The sequence below is a fragment of the Macaca nemestrina genome, chromosome 4, assembly GCF_043159975.1.
Source record: "Macaca nemestrina isolate mMacNem1 chromosome 4, mMacNem.hap1, whole genome shotgun sequence".
In the NCBI taxonomy this organism is placed as follows: domain Eukaryota; kingdom Metazoa; phylum Chordata; class Mammalia; order Primates; family Cercopithecidae; genus Macaca; species Macaca nemestrina.
In genome coordinates, this window is record NC_092128.1 from 109,173,721 (window position 1) to 109,181,537 (window position 7,817).

A 7,817-nucleotide genomic window follows, 5' to 3' on the forward strand; every position below is an offset into this window, starting at 1 on the left:
GGATGTATTCTGGTGGCCATTTACAAGTCATTCTTTTCTCTTCTTCTATTTTCTTTAAGTTCTGTTATCCATGAAGGGCTTGAAGAAGTCAGAGAGAATCAGAGTCTTTCCCAGATCAAAAATTACCACAAGTATAATACTGGAGACCATTCCTATTTTGTACGTATTTCAGTGTGCCTGTTTTATTTAAACAGCTGCTGCTGGTGGTGACATGTACAAAAGACTGAAACACAGCAAAAGGACAAAGCAGCTTAGAATTTCCACAGTTGGAACAGACAAAAGACATTAGACACATCTGCATCGTTCCATATGCTGACACTCAAGACCTGCTGTCAGTAATCTCCTCAAAATCATTGCAAAATGCTCTCTCATCCTACAGCCATTTCTGTGATCAGGATTCTGGAACAGACATTTTCTCCTCCCTCTTTTATTTTTATCTAACCATTTTATAGATCTTCAGTAAATTTCTTTCAGGAAAATAAGATCACTGTTTAAATCATGATTTTGGCTGGCTGATGGAATTTTCTAGATTATCTTCTTTAAAAGACTACAGAAACATGATTTTATTTTCTCTTTTGATTTAGCTTAAAATTAAAACAGTCAATTTTTTTCTTTTTATCATTGATCCTAGCTCCTTTCCCAGCATCCTAACACTGGTCACAAGATGCACAGATTGAGAAAATAAAATCACGCCTTCCGAAAGAAAGCAAGCCAAGTTTTGCCGCCTTCTTTAAAAAAGTACATCACCCACGAGCCTGATGAGATGGCAAATGCACAGCTTGAGTTGATTCTAAGAAAAATGCCTCAGAAGATTCGTTCTAAAAGTGTACTCTGACCTTACTAAGCAAGACTACAAAGTCACAGTGATACCTAAAGACATCAAAATAGTAGCTGATACGAATATTTTCCTTTGGTGTCATTGAGAAATACACCAACCAGTGACACTCAATACAGAGTTCTTTCCAGGTCAGGGTGAACTTGGAATTAAACTGCTGTTAGAAGAACTGTCGAGACAGTTTCATTTCTTCCTCAAGTAAAACACTGAGGGAACAACTACAAATGAGAAGATACGAAGCCGTAAGGAATATTTGCTTCCAAGGAGAGAGTCAAAGAGATAGAATCTCCTTACTAACAGAAGGAAACTGATAACTATAACTACAAGCTATAACTGCTGATGATCCTTTTAACACTTTTTATGAGTTTTTTTAGTCATTCAAGTAATGTATAAATATATTCTTATAAAAAAGTATTAGTTGAGCCCAGGGATTCAAGACCAGCACGGGTATCATCATGAGACCTTGTCTCTACAAAAACTTAAAAAATTAGCCAGGTGTGGTGGCGCTCACCTACAGTCCCAGCTACTTCAGAGGTTGAGGTGGGAGGATCACTTGAGCCCGGGAGGCTGAAGTTGCAGTGAGCCATGATTGTTCCACTGCACGATCACCGTGGGCTACAGAATGAGACCCTGATTTATAAATAAACAAACAAACAAAATAGAAAGCCAAAGAAAACCTGTCTTTCCCGGTTCTTCCCTCAATGCTCACCCCATTCCAGGTAACTTACAGCTGTTATTTCTATGCATTGTACACCCATACTTATGCATTTACTTGATTGGATACATACCCAAAGAACAAGATTGCTTTGTTTTATTGTCCGTAAGTGGAACCAACTTGCTTCCTTACACTTTACAATGTCTTGGTCCATTTTAGTACTTGCTAGAATTTCATAGCATGAATCATGGTTTATGTGGGCCTTACTGATGGACATTTACAATATCACTGGTCATGTTTTTTTGTTTTAGTTTTGTTTTTTGAGATGGGGTCCAGCTCCGTCACTCAGGCTAGAGTGCAGTGACATGATCACGTCTCACTGCCACCTCAACCTCCTGGGCTCAAGTGATCCTCCCATCTCAGCCTCCTGAGTAGCTGGGATTACAGGCACATGTTACCACACCTGGCTATTTTTTTTTATTTTTTATTTTTGTAGAGATGGGGTCTGTGTTGTCCAGGCTGGTCTTGAACTCCTGGGTTCAATGATCCACCTGCCTCGGCCTCTCAAGGTGCTGGGATTACAGGTGTGAGCCACTGTGCCTGGCTGTCATGCTTTTTGTGTACAAGTGTGAGAACTTCTCTAGGATACCTAGTTACAAGTTGAATCACTGGAATGAGGCTATCTATATTTTTAATTTTAATTAATGTTGTCAAGTTACCTTCCAAAAAAAAACTGTGATCAATTTACACCTCCAACCTACAGTATAGAAATGTATCTGTTCCCTGTCCCCCTGCCAACAGCCTGGCAGATTTTATTACATTTTCCTAAGTATTAGTGAGGTTGAGCTTTTTCTGTCTCTTGTTTTGTCATTTGTTTTTGCTGTACAGTGAATCGCTTCTTCCTATCTTTTGCCCATTTCTTACTTGGGTTATTTGACCCTTTTTAAATTTTAAAAATGGATCCTAGTTGCTTGAGATATTTAGAGGAATTTGTAAAATTCTAGAAGGCAGGAATCATATCTTTATCCTTTTGTATTCCTTTGGACTTACAACTGTGCTAACTTATTTTTGTAACATTTACAAAATTAAAGATGGGTTTTGCTTAAGTCACAACTACATACAAGATTGCAAAGTGGCAAATACATAGAAAAGAGGAATAGTAACTAGACTAAAAGTTGATGTCTTGGGGAAAGGACTAGTCTAGCAATGTGTAGAAATATCTGGTCAGGGAATGAAAAAGATTTGGATACATTTTTATTAAGAAATTGGCAGATCCTTTTTTAATTAGAAATTCAAGCAGGAACAAGAAAAAAAAAAACTGAAAGAAGCTGTGTTCAAGGACAGACTCACAGATTGATTTGCACCATCAGGAGGCTCCCGGGTGAATGGACTTGAGCCCACTGAAGGGCTTTAATTCTTGGTTGTCAAGACAACTCTATTCCAACAGACTGTGTCAGCAGAATTCTTCAACAATCCTCACCCTCCCCCTGCTTACAAAGGTCTCTGTTAATGTCTCCTTACTCAATAGACCAAGCTTTTGCATTGCTGTCTGATTAGGTGGCGAGTAACAGGACTCTGCTCTGAGAACAAGCCCCACATCTCCCGGAGTCACCTTCCCGCACTCCTGAAGTGCCTCATTCAGCCTCCCTTCCTGCCCATTGCCCCCAATGCCCTCTTCCTCCTACTCTGACATCGCTACATTCCAAAAGGTCCCCCCATCTCCTGGAGTCACTTTCCTGCACTCCTGAAGTGCCTCACTCAGCCTCCCTTCCTGCCCATTGCCCCCAATGCCCTCTTCCTCCTACTCTGACATCGCTACATTCCAAAAGGCTTCCCTGACCTTTCCAATCCAATCAGTTTTCTATTCCAGCCCCACTAATCACTGAAGATCATGTTCATGCTCTTAAGCACTGCTGGCGAGAAGACCAATTGGTAGAGTCATTCTGGAAGGCATGTCCCCTTCTCAGGGGTAATTTGACAAAATGTTTCAAAACTCTTATGGGCATATCATTTAAGCTGAGAAGTTACTGTAAGGACATAATGCACTAAGATATGCATAACGAAAAAGAGAGTATGGGAAAAAGGGGTTGGGAAAGATGGCAATGAGAGGTCTCACCCAAGACGGTGTCTTAGTTTTTCTCTGTTTAGCTTTTACCTTGAACCAGGGCAGGAAGGAAATAATACTAAAATATTGATAATCTTCGATATTGGGATTTGGGGTGATTTTTAAAACAATCACACTGTGCATTTTCATATTTTCCAAATTTTCTTCAATGAAAATATAAAAATATAAATTGCTTTATGATCAGAAAACATATTAAAAACCACCAAGAAATAAATGCAAACAGGAAAAAAAAAGAGGAGGAAATGTATAGATGAAAAGAGAGTTAAGAAATACATGAATGCGACTTACTTGGCTCCAGACTTGAACAAATTAACTATAGAAAACATTTGTAAGATAATCAGGTTAATGTGACCATTGACTGGATACTTGATGACATGAAGAAATTATTATTGTTTAGTTATGATAATCAGATTGTAGTTTTAGTTTTAAAAAAGAGTTCTTATCCTTTCATGACATATACCTAAATATGTGCAAATGAAATAATACTATGTGTAAGATTTGCTTTAAAATGATCTGGTGGCATAGGAGGAGGTAGGTGAGTATAGAGGAAACAAGATTGGCTACTGAAGTAGGATGGTGAGTACACGAGGATTCATGATAATATTCTATTTTTGTATATGTTTGAAATTTTCAGCACAAAAAGTTTTAAAAGATAGTAACAATGGATAGCATATAGCCTCATAAAGCATAGCAGGAATAGGTAAGCATGGTATTGAGGCAGGAGGATGCACATGGAAATTAATTCCCCGAAAGTCAATTTATTCCATACATCTCCTTGTCTCTGGCTTCTGTCACTCTCCAACTTCTGGTGCCTCTCATGCTTTGCACCTCAAATTTGGAGCAATTTCATCCCGATTCTCAACACTCTTGCTTCTGTCAAAGGTTTATAAATGATTTATCTGTCTTGGCTAAGAGCCCCTTGGCCTGATGACCTGGAAAAATATTCCCCTTGGCAGGGCCTGGGGACCCCCATCCTCCCATCCTTCTCTAACTTCAGAAGAAACCCTTTCTGGACATAATCCAGACCCACAGGATCTGCTCCCTCAGTGCTGAAAGGGTGAAATCAATGTCTCTTGTCCAGGACTTCCAGCGGCGGAGCGCCTGTCGCAGCACTTTCTCAATTCTCTTGCTGTGTTGGTGTTATGGTTAATGCATATCTGTGTTACCATCCAAAGGAGAATGTCCACCTTTTAAAGGAAGGCATTAGTTCTTCAAATGTAAATACTGTGTCCAGGAATTCTTGGGCTTACCTGATGGTCTTAGCACAAGTGTAGCCATACACTGGGTACATGTTGTTCCATTATCCAGCCTAAATGACCCAAAGTTCTCATATTAATTTGCACTGATAACAGAAGTAAGCAATATGTTTTCCTTATATATATATATTTTTTAGTGTTTCATTCCTCTAAAAAATAATTACAAATCACAGATGGGATGGGAGCAAGAGCAAGATCTTTGCATCTCACTTCCCGGGCTTTGATAAATATGCTATATCACCAGCAATGTTAATCTTTAAATTGTTCATAAAGACCCATGTTTCTTGCTAAATATATTGAATTCTCCATTTATAAATATTTTTACGTGTGACTTTTTCAAAATATCTGCAATATCAGTCTGAGTTGGACTATAGTTCTACAAGTGGAGCCAAACTCCTGTGGAAGATGGGCGGCCTCCTTCACAGGGCACTGTGATCAACACTAGGAAGGTCCAGGTCCCAAGGGCCTTTCTCACGCCTGGGTTACCACTGATTTCATGGTCAGTGGTCTAGTCCCTCCTAAAATATTTTCTCCAGTAGCAGCCCACATGATCTCTCAACCCCAGAATATAGGGGTTGGTAAACCTGTTACGTGTATTAAAAAATATCCACCTTAACTTTTCCTTCTATTCCCAGCCCCCTCTCCCTTCTCAATCTATGTGGTTTGGATAGGACTGACTCCCATTTAGTGACTTCAAGTGTCCACATGCAAACCAAGCTGGGCCAATCACGGTTAATAGAGAAAATTTTCTGGGACCATTGGAAAAGGGACTCTTTCTCCTGTGAGCTGTGCCTCAGATGGACTGTAAAAGGAGTTTTAGGAAAAACCTTAGCTCAAGTCTCTTAAGGCCCATATGTCTTTTTCATTCAGGAACCTCACTATTTGTTACTGGAAAAAAATGAGATTTCCATTATTTTTGTGGCCACAAAGAAAAATTATAATCATAAAATTTCAGCTGTGGCTACTGCCAGTAACCAGGCTGCTGAGGTTATTAAAGCCATTTTTCTATCTTAAATGAATATAAGAAATTGTAGGCACTTTGGGAAGAAAACTACAATCTAATATGTTTCCAGTGATCTTGAAGGAGCATCCTAACTATGTATTAAGGATGCAGCCTTGAATACAGGGTCATCTAAAGGTTATGTGGCAGGGAACAAAGATATATCAGACAGGACCGAGGTTGCTATTGAGGTGTAAGGAAGAACGTAAGCTAAAAAGCAAGCAACAATTTAGTTTCTCTGTTGGTCTTCCATACTGGGCATCAAACAAAATGGTACCCCTTGGGAAACTGCCAATTTCATGAACACTTTTTGGATGACCATGAGGCTGAATCATTCTTCACTGTCTGGCTCTGCTTCCGGACTTGGTTAGCAAAATTAGAAGATTAGAACGGGCCAGCCCTTACTTAGCAAAGTTGTGTCATCTCCCTTTGGGAGCATTTAAATCAAGAGATACATATTGATAACTTCGTTTTCCTGCTTCTTCTTTCTCCCTCTTTCCCTGCCTGCTCCCTCTTTCTCCTCCTCCATCTCCTTCTTTTTTAACATTCTTATAGCATAAGAAGGATCATGCCAGACTCTTTGGACCACCTCAAAGCTACAATGGCAACAGCACTATTCTTGGCACTTGAACAGAGAAGAAACGGAGACTGAATGCAGACTGATTCCCAATTAGGCTTCTGTAGTGACTAAATCTACTTCTCTGTCTTTAGGTACTAGATTTGGGTCTGAGTGGCCTGGGGCTGATGCAGTTAACTCCACTGTTATCCTGCTAGTCAGTTGTCCTAGTCTGTTTTGTGCTTCTATAACAGAATTCCTGAAGCTGGGTAACTTATTTTAAAAGGAGGTTTATTGAGTTCACAGTTCTGGTGGCTGGGAAGTTCAAGATAGGGGCAGCTGCAGCTGGTGAGGGCCTCAGGCTGCTTCAACTCATGGCAGAAAGTGGAAGGGGAGTTGATGTGTGAAAAGTAATCACATGGGGAGAGAGGAAGCAAGAGAGAGAAACTGAGGGAGCCAGACTCTTGTTAGCAATCCATTCTCAAGGGAACTAATCACTTACCCACGTTGGTGGGCATTTATCTATCCATGAGGGATCTGCTCCCATGACCCAAACACCTCACACTAGGCCCCGACTCCCAACATTACCACCTGGGGGATCAAATTTCAGCATGACTTTAGGTGGGGACAAACCATATCCAAACCAATCCACAACATCAGTGAACAGATATTTGAGTGTCTTTTACATATATCCCCAGGCAGTTAACAGAGGCACTGGAGACAGACAAAGAATTAATGGCACTCCTTACTCTTTAAGAAATAATAGTCTAATGGGAACAAAATGAATCATTAAATTATTCCAAGGGCTCAAATATCTTTGGATAACTCCAGGTTGCTATGGAGGCACTTAAGAGGGAAGGTAGCCTTATCTGGGAAGGCAAAGAAGGCAATTCTGGGGAAGCAATGTTTAAACTGAAGGGTGTGTAGGAACTAGCCAGAAGGCATCTAGGGGAATGTCCTCCTTTCTTACTTGCCATCACTTCCACCCTTAATATTAAGTTAATACCCTGTCCCTATTTATTGAGGAGTAGGGCCCTGACTCTAGCTGATACTATTCACAATGGAGAAGTAATACGTGAGAACGCAGCTCAAAGTCCTAGCTCAAATACTGACAAACTGCCCATCCTTGTGGTAGAACTCCTCTGGGCAACCAGCGGTTCTCCGAGGCTCCTCAGTCTGTTTATCTGGATTGTGTATGGATGGCAGGTTGTGGGTGACAACTCAACTCCAGTAAGTCAATCTTGCTTCCTCCTTCCTCAGGCTGCACAAGGATCTCCTTTGCAGATCAAGCCCTGGCGTCACCAGAGTTCAGGAGGCCCAGGCACAACTCCATCCTTCTTGAAATTCCACTTTAACCAAATTTAGTTTTGAGTTGTGTTTCTGTCATTTG